We start from the raw sequence: 9,576 nt of genomic DNA on the forward strand, positions 1-9,576 counted from the left end.
GGTTCAGAAAGCCGGTAGCCAGAAGGAAAGGTGTCCACTGCACTTGCGGTCACCTGTGGGTGAGTCAGGTCTCGTCTAATGACGCTAGAAGGGAACCTTCCTCCCTGCACGTGGGATTCCTTCTCCATCCCGACCCGGCGGGGCAGCATCACAGGCGGTGACAACCTTGGCCAGGACCGCACCCCGGGCGTCTGCAAGAGGCTAGCAGGGGGCTCTCCGCCCCAAGCTCTGTTCCGCGAGGGGTCAGTGTCCAGAGTGACTTCTGACACTCACCCCCAGCCAGGGGAGCTCATGTCAGGGGGAGGGGGACGCTAAAGTCCATCATCCCCTCCCTGGACTAAGGGATGCAGACGAGCAAGCCTGGGACAGGGGACACTCGCTGCCTGGCCAGGCTGAGAGGCCCGTCGTCCAGGCAGGCAGCCTTCGCGCCCTCAAGGAAGCAGCTGTCGTGGAGGTGTGCGGCCAGACAGAAGAGGCCCGGCTGGGAATGCAGAGCTGCAGCTCAGGCCCAAAGGCAGCAGCCTCATCCTCCTTGGCTGTGGCTGTGACAGCCAGTCTCTGCCTCCCTCCTGCGGGCATCCTACCTGAGAGCCCGCTCTGAGAGGCTGCGCCTCAGGTGCCTGGTGCAGGGAGCGAGTGAGACTGCTGAGCTTCTCCACTATACCCCAGAACTGAGGTCCCTTAGCGAGGGTTGCTTCAAGTTTCCAAGAAAAACCTGTTTCCACACCAAGAGATCACGGGGACGAGGGGCGCTCCATGGACCACCCACCCCGTCCAGCAGGGACTCAGCTGCCACCTGAATTGGGCACCCTGAGGACCCGTGAATATCTTTGCACTGACCTCAGCTTATCTGGAACCTGGTTGGTTGGTTTCCTCAGTGGGTGGAGGGTGTTTGCACGGTGACTTGGGGCTTCCCTGGTGGCTCAGCTGGTGAAAAATCTGCCTGCAATGCAGAACCCAGTTCAATCCCTGGGTCAGGAAGATGCGCCGGAGAAGGGATAGGCTACCCACTCCAGTATTCTTGGGCTTCCCTTGTGGCTCAGCTGGGAAAGAACCCGTCTGCAATGTGGCAGTCCTGGGTTCGATCCCTGGGTTGGGAAGATCCCCTGGCGGGGCAAAGGCTACCTACTCCAGGATTCTGACCTGGAGAATTCCATGGACAGTATGGTCCATGGGGCCACAGAGTCGGACACAACTGAGTGACTTTCACTTTGGCATCAGGAAGACTGTGTTCTCCCACAGCTCTGAGCAAGGTGGCTCCTGCCTTTGAACCCCAATCCCTCATCTTTTAACAAGAGAATCATACCTGCAGCAAAGGGTTGTGACGAGGATTCATTAAGTATGTCAAGGGGAATGTGTTTGCTTTCGGTAATAAGTAGTCATAATGATGAGTTACTACTCGAGTCTGGAGGTTTTTCTGCCCTCCTCGCCATCACAGGACTCCAACCATTCACTAACAGGGAGGGTCAAAGCGATCACTCTCCAGGTTCTTCAATAAATAATATTTATTGAGACTTGCTATGAACAACTCATCGTCCTCCATCCTTAGAGATAATAAAACACATGTGCTCTCTAGTCCCAAAGAGCTCATAGACTAGTTGGTGGCAATGAACACAAAGCAATTTAAAAAGAAATTAAACGGTGTCCACAACACAGGCCGGACATAATTAGCAGCGGACAGCACTGCTTTCCAATGAAGCAAGGGGGGCACAGACCAGGTGACCAGGCAAGTCCGGCGTCAGGGGTGGGGGTGCTGGAATAATCAGAGGGAGACAATGGCACCTGGCCTGGGGTGGGGGGGGGGGGGCATGAGGCCAAGACCACCCTGGGCAGGGTCATCCACAGGAAGAGTCCAGAGGTGAGAAAAGGGAAATGCAAGCTGCCCTGCCTCAAGGAGAGACATCAGAAGCCCTAATTTACAAATGCTCGTAGGGACTATTTCAAGAGGCAGCCACTAGAAAGTGTGCAGAGACTCAGAGATAAGTCAGGGTCACTGCAGAGGGACTAGACCCGACACATTCACTGCCCTTCTTGCCTGTGGCTGGACCCCCCTCCCGGAAGGGAGCCCCTCTGCCCCTGGACACCCCAAAGCTCAGGGAAGACACCCACCATCCTGTCCCCTGGGGGCAACACATGTGGACATGGTCAGAGCAGGTGCCCGGTGGGCGGGTGTGGGGACAGGGCGGCTAGAAGCACAACCACAGTCTGGGAGCCCCGAGGGCCAGGTGGGCAGAGACCCAACGAAAGGGTCAGCTTGTCAGCACCATCAGCACCAACCCCAGAGCTGGACTGTCTCGACCAGAAACCCCCTTCCCCCTCCAGTCCATGCTGAGACACAGGGAAGGGACCACCCACCCATAAACTGTGGCCATGATGCTCAGTGAGCAGCTAACACACAAGCACCGAGGACAGTGCCCAAGCAGGCAGTGGTGCCGTGGGTCCCCGCTTCTGCCCCACAGACGGGACGCTCACTGTTGACATCCGGGCCCCTGCTGAGGAAGGAGATTTCCCTGAGGACTTCGTGCCATAAGCCCAGTCCACATGAGAGGCAGCTTCTGAGCTGAGCCAGCTTTCCATGTCGAGCCAACTCAGGGGCCAGACGCACATGAAGACACCTGCAGATGACTCCAGAGTCATGACTGCACTGCTCCCAGCGTGAGGTCCTCCCAGACATCATGGAAGAGAAAAAAGTCATCTCTGACACACCCTTTCTGAACTCGACCACAGAATCCAGGAGCACAAAGACTGCTTTGTACACACACGCACACACACTGTCGCCGGCATGGTTTCTGATGAAACATCCCATGTTCCTCTCATCCCTCTTTCCTAAAGCTGTGGTATATTCCTGGTGCTTTCCAGATTTTGCTATTCTGCAGTTTGAATGTGACGTGCCCAAGTGTTGATTTTCTGGCATTTCTGCACTTGGCATCCCCCCAGCATCTCTGATTTGTGGTCTGCCTTATGTCATTACTTTTGGGAAATTCTCAGCTATTATTTCAAATCTCCTTGCTCCGTCCTCTCCTCCGGTTCCCAAATGTGGATATCACACCTTTCTGTAATTGTCCCTGGATATTCTATTCTGATGTTTTCGTTCTTTTTCCCTCCTTGGATTCCTGTTTGGGATGTTTCTATTGGCCCATGTTTAGACGCTCAGTCCAGTCTACTGAACAGCTTCTCAGAGGCATTCTTCATGGCTGTCCCAGGGTTTTGATTCTTTCTTATGGTTTTCACATCACTCCCATCGGCTCTCGCACACTGTCTACCATTTCCACTAATGCCTTTAGCATGTTAACCAGAGTAGTTTTGAAACCCTGGCTCCGTAACCTCCAGCAACTCTGCCCTATCCATAGCTATTTTATACCTCATATATGATCAGTGTATTTCACACATTCAATTAGACCCCAATAAAACTGTGTCATAAAAAAGGAAAATCAGGTTCCTATATACAATAGAGAGAATTAGTTACAGAACATACACAAATAATTTTATCACTGAAAAAGCAGGAAAAGTTCACCAGAAGGACATTTTTATATCACTTGTTGAGAATCAATTCAGGGCTAGGAGACATTAGTAATACATATGCATCATAAAAAATGATTATATTTTAGCAAATATACAAGAACATACCCACCTAGCCAAAAAAATGCTGCTTTCCCCAAAACAAGACTGTGAGAATAAAGTCTTACTCTGGCGTGTGGCCCCCAATCAACACAATTTTTGGACTGTCTCCTGGATTTGAAATTGCCTTCAGTCCCCACTTATGAACATAGAAAACTACTTTTATTGTTTTATGATCACACCTGGTAAATTAAATCCTTATTACATTTCCCACTTTAAAGCCAGGATTTACAAAATGTATCTGACCAACAACCCAATTTTGACAGTGTAAACTCTGCCTTTTGACAACTGCCTTTGTGACAGTTGTTTTTTTTTTAAAGCCAACCACTTTTATTATCATTCTTGTATTTTATAGGACAAGAAAAAAGAAAGAAATGTAACAAACATGTCAGCTTGTATTTTTTTTTTACCTACAGGTTTGTACATGGTGTTCTGTTTACACTGGGGAGCAGGGTCTCCCCGCCTTCAGGCACAGTGGCTGCAGGTGTCCGAGGTCCTTCTGCAGATGCAGCTCTGACACACACGTTGTGGCCCATGCAGCCACAGGAGCAGCAGCTCTTCCTGCAGGAGGTGCACTTGCAATCTCTGCTTTTGCAGGAGCCAGCACACGTGCAGGACCCACCTGCGGTGCAGGAGCGGTTGGGATCCACGGCGAACTGAAGCAGGGCTGGGGTCCAGAGACGACTGCACAAAGGATGGCAAGGGTGTCAAAGGGGCCTGCTCTTCATGACTGTTTTTCTCAAGAACATGATCTTGGAACAAATTTGGCTTTGCGTTTCCTCCCATGGAACGTACACACTGACAGAAAATCAGACAATTTAGGATAAAACTACACGTTTTTAAGTGCAAGAATTAGTATCTGAAGTGAAAAATTAGGGTTTGCAATAAGCATGAAACTGATGTGGAGGAAAATATTACGACAAATTCCCTCATCTTACCAGCATTCACTTGCTCCAACACTTTCTCTTTAGAACTGTTTCTATTATCTTGGTTGTATGATGTTAGACATATTAAAGGAATATCTGAAGGAGCACTCAGGTTATACAGTGTGAGAACTGGAACACGCACCCATGTGCCCAACGTCCAGATCAGGATGACACCTGTGTGCCCACGTCCAGACCAGGACCGGCACCCGTGTGCCAACCGTCCAGATCAGGACAGGTACCCATGTGCCCACTGTCCGGATCAGGACCAGCCCCCATGTACCCACCGCCCAGGTCAGGACTGGCCCCCGTGTGCCCACCGTCCAGATCAGGAACGGCACCCGTGTACCCACCGTCCAGATCAGGACTGACACACGTGCGCCCACCGTCCAGATCAGGAACGGCACCCGTGTGCCCACCGTCCAGATCAGGAACGGCACCCGTGTGCCCACCGTCCAGATCAGGAACGGCACCATGTGCCCACCATCTGGATCAGGGCTGGCCCCTGTGTGCCCAGCGTCCAGATCAGGAACAGCACCCGTGTGCCCACTGTCCAGATCAGGGTCAGCACCCGTGTGCCCACCATCCATATCAGGACCAGCATCCGTGTGCCCACCCTCCAGATCAGGGTCAGCACCTGTGTGCCCACCATCCAGATCAGGACCAGTGTCCATGTGCCCAGTGTCAAGATCAGGACCGGCACCCATGTGCCCAGGATCCAGATGAGGAATGGCACAGTGCCAGTCTCAGCTCTTCCTGATCTTGCCCTTTCCTTCACCCCAGCCCCATTCCTGGCCCACAGACAACCATTCGGAATGTTGGGTTTCATCGCACGAAATACGAGGCCATGATCACATGCATGGCTGGATGGCTCATGCCTCACAAGGTTTCACATGGACCAACAGTTGCACACAGGTGCATGTGGGTCATCCAGTTTCTGTCATATTTCTCTGTGTAGATGTATCAAGATTTGCTTTCTAGTCCCTGGTGGTGTGTGCCAGTTGTTCCGTGTTTGGTGCTATGACCTTGAACGTGTGCTCTTTGCGAGCCCATGGACTGCAGCTCGTCAGGCTCCCCTGTCCTTCACTATCTTCCGGAGTTTGCTCAAATTCATGTCCATTGAGTTAGTGATGCTATCTAACCATTTCATTCTCTGCCACCCCCTTCTCCTTTTGCCTTCAATCTTTCCCAGCATCAGGGTCTTTTCAAATGAGTCGGCTCTTTGCATCAGGGGGCCAAAGTATTGGAGCTTCAGCATCAGTCCTTCCAATGAATACTCAGGGTTGATTTCCTTTAGGATTGACTGGTTTCATCTCCTTGCAGGCCAAGGGACTCTCAAGAGTCTTCTCCAACACCACAGTTTGAAAGCATCAATTCTTTGGCACTCAGACTTCTTTACGGTCCAACTCTCACATCCATACATTACTACTGGAAAAACCATCGTTTTGACTATTTAGACCTTTGTCAGCAAGGTGATATCTCTGCTTTTTAATACTCTGTCTAGGTACATCACTTTTCCTTCCAAGAAACAAGCATCTTTTAATTTCATGGCTACAGTCACCATCTGCAGTGATTTTGGAGCCCAAGAAAATAAAATTTGTCACTATTCCCACTTTTTCCCCTTCTATTTGCCATGAAGTGATGAGACTGGATGCCAAGATTTTAGGTTTTTGAATACTGAGTTTTAAGCCAGCTTTTTCACTCTCCTCTTTCACCCTCATCAAGAGGCTCTTTAGTTCTTCACTTTCTACCATTAGGGTGGTATCATCTGCATATCTGAGGTTGTTATTTCTCCCAGCAATCTTGATTCCAGCTTGTTTCATCCAGCCTGGCATTGCACATGTACTCTGCATAGAAGTTAAATAAGCAGAGTGCAAATATACAGCCTTGTCATACTCCTTTCCCAATTTTGAACCAGTCCATTGTTCCATGTCCAGTTCTAACTGTTGCTTCTTGACCTGCATACAGGTTTCTCAGGAGACAGATAAAATGGTCTGGTATTCCCATCTCTTTAAGAATTTTCCACAGTTTTTCTTTTAATGTTCTGTCTTTCATATATAATGCTGGAATTGATTCTCCTTTTGGGGTGAGATGTGGGTGTGTTAGTTACTCAGTCATATCTCTTTGTGACCCCTATGGACTATAGCCCCCCAGGCTCCTTTGTCCATGGGATCCTCCAGGCAAGAACACCTGAGTAGGTATCCATTCCCTACTCCAGGGAACAAACCCGCATCTCCTGCATTGCAGGCAGATTGTTTACTGTCTGAGCCACCAGGGAAGCCCTTGGTGTGTGAGACAGGGATCCAATTTTACTATCTTCCTCCACGTGAATAACCACTAGAAACATTCATTTCCCCCCACTGATCTGTGACTATATGAGCAGAAATGTTTCAGGTTTTCATTTATGCATGAATCGACTTTGATCTCTTTCTGTTGTACTGGTCAATTCCCCACTCTGTGCAAACCCCTCACTCTGCAAACTACAGCCCTGTCAGACTTAAGGTAAACTTTTTCTTCTCTTTTCCCACCTCCTCTTTCCTCTTCTTCTTAACCCTGGCCTTGGCTCTTTCTAATAAAACCTAGGAACCATACTGTCCAATGCCTCAAAAAAACCCTGGTGATTTGGATTGCAACTGCACTGTATCTACTTGCCAATATGGGGAGAACCTTTTATAATACTGATTCTTCCTATTAATAAACCTGATGGTCTGTCATTTTATGTCTTCTCTAATGTCTATGTTAAAGTTTTAAAATATTTAAAATATGGTTGATTTTAACTTTTGTCACATATTCAAAAAAGCAAAAACTTCTCAGATAATGGGTGATATATTTCGATGGTTCTAAAATTTCAAAAACTATAAAAAGAAATACACTAAAAACTCACTTCTGCCCCGTTCTTATTTACCACACTTCCCAGCCCCTCACAGTAACTATGTCCAATCATTTCTTTTTCATCTTTCCAATGTGTTTTTCCTTGTTGGTTAGCATTGAAATTTCTCTATAAATATTTAATACCTTACAGACTTAATCTTTCAAACCCCAGTAGAACAAAAACGGATATTTAAATCCCAAGCTCTGATCAGACGTAACTTGGTGCAGATGTGTGCCAGTATGCTGGTCCATTTGAAACCATGCCTTCGTGACTTTTTCTTACAAAACATCCTTGTAAAGGTCCTTTAGAGAAGGGGTCCTGGTGAAAACTGCTTCTGTTTATCCACAGGCCATCACTTCACACTCATTCCTGAAGGAGGTCTTGCTGAGCACAGAATCCTAGTTATTTTCTCTTCACTCTGAAGCACCCGGCATTATTTTCATGTAGTTTGAACTACTGGAGAGAGACGGACTTTCTCAGTTCCAGTCCCAAGATTTCCCAGGCAGCACCGTGACAGCCGTGTCTGGGCTAGTGGAGCGTAGAACAGCAGCTCGCCTAGCATGCAGGTGGGAGGATGAGGTTGTGGACCGGTGGTGACAAGGGGCCCGGCAGCAGGCAGTAGATGAACTTGGCCCAGGTAACAGACTACAGTCTCCAAATCATGGCTGAAATTCCCCCAGCATATCCCTATCATTGGGGGCGGGGGGGTGGGGGGGGTCCTTCTCACACACTGTAGCACCCTTTGGGTACCACGGACACCTGTGTGCTAGCATGACGGGACCCGGGAACTGCCCTCATCATGGGATAAGCCCTGCCCTCCCCGCCTGCGGCCCCCAGCTCAACACTCAGCACGAATCCCATGGAACCAGACTCCCACGCACTTGTCTGGAGGTGCCTGGCGCACGTGGAGTAAGCCACCCTTTCCAAAGCCCGACCAAGCCGCCTCCATCATGGACGACCTCCACACCCCGTCATGCTTCTCAAGTGGCCGAAACCTGGCTCTCGTCCCTCTCACTTCCTGACACTCTCTTCAGCCTTGACAGGAGGCTCCAGTTTGAATGTCCTCTCTCTGGAGACCCTGTCCAGCCCAAAAGACACACAGCCCACAAGGCGCCAAAGGGTGCTCAGTATACCTGCATGTTGGCCCTAAGCTGCTTAATGTTCTTAGAAATCTGATTTTAAACTCAGAGCACTTTTGTGACTTCATTTTCAGCCTCTACATACAACAGGGACTGCACATGTGCTGATGTAAAGCAGAAGCACTCCCAACACAGGGAATTTCCTTGGCTCCCAATTTATTCAGTGAAAACAGAAAAGCTGTGGACAGTGAGGGAGACACATCTTGGTGGCATTTTGATGAAATCAAAGCAATACAAGTCTTACCTTCTCAATTCCTTATACTAATACGAACTTTAAATGCAACTGAAGGTATAATTATGAAATCTAGGTAATACTCACATTTTCGAAGAGTAGGATGAGGGAGAAATTGTGGAGAAGCTCTGCGCTCTGGGGACTGAACGTGTGCCTGTGGCCCACGGGACTTGGGTGGCAAGTCCTCCTGGTCTGGGGTGGGGCTGGGGGACACGCCAGGCAGGGCCCTGCCACCTGCCGGGTTCCCAGGAGCCACCTGCCATGGCTCCCATGGCAGATGCAGCTCCATCTACGTGGCTGAGAACAGGACAGTGAGCAGGGCCACACAGGGCCACGGCCAATCCCAGCATGCATTCAACATAGAAAATAGACCCTCTCTCTGTAACAGATCACTTTCTGTAACAGGTCGCTTTCTGTAACTGCAATTGTTCTCAACTTTCAAACAAGCTTAACTATAGTAAGGACAGGACAAGTGTTTATGAAACTGAGGGACTCTGACAAAGGACTGCATTTTGTCAAGTTATTAACTCCCTTCAGAAATTTTGGGGTGGCGATGCAGGAATGGAGAAGTGTAATGTGGATCATTTAATTATAGTATAACAGAAAATAAAACACAACTGAGCTTTGAAGTCTAAAAGTAAAGTTTTTCAAATGGGCAATACTATAACTTGTTCACTTTCTACATGATTGTGATGTTCAGCAGCCATTAAAATGCTTTACCAAAGTAAAAACATGAAAAAAAAGTCAAATAATTTTTAAAAACTCCTAATAACAACACTTTCGCAACGATAG

At 48.8% G+C, this 9,576-nt stretch overlaps 1 pseudogene; it reads right to left on the bottom strand.

Annotated features, from left to right (window-relative positions):
- Positions 1 to 1,569: 1,569 nt before the first annotated feature.
- LOC122448310 lies at positions 1,570 to 4,316 on the bottom strand (annotated as a pseudogene).
- Between the last annotated feature and the right edge of the window lie 5,260 nt (positions 4,317 to 9,576).

Source organism: Cervus canadensis, chromosome 10 (genome assembly GCF_019320065.1).
Source record: "Cervus canadensis isolate Bull #8, Minnesota chromosome 10, ASM1932006v1, whole genome shotgun sequence".
Lineage (NCBI taxonomy): Eukaryota > Metazoa > Chordata > Mammalia > Artiodactyla > Cervidae > Cervus > Cervus canadensis.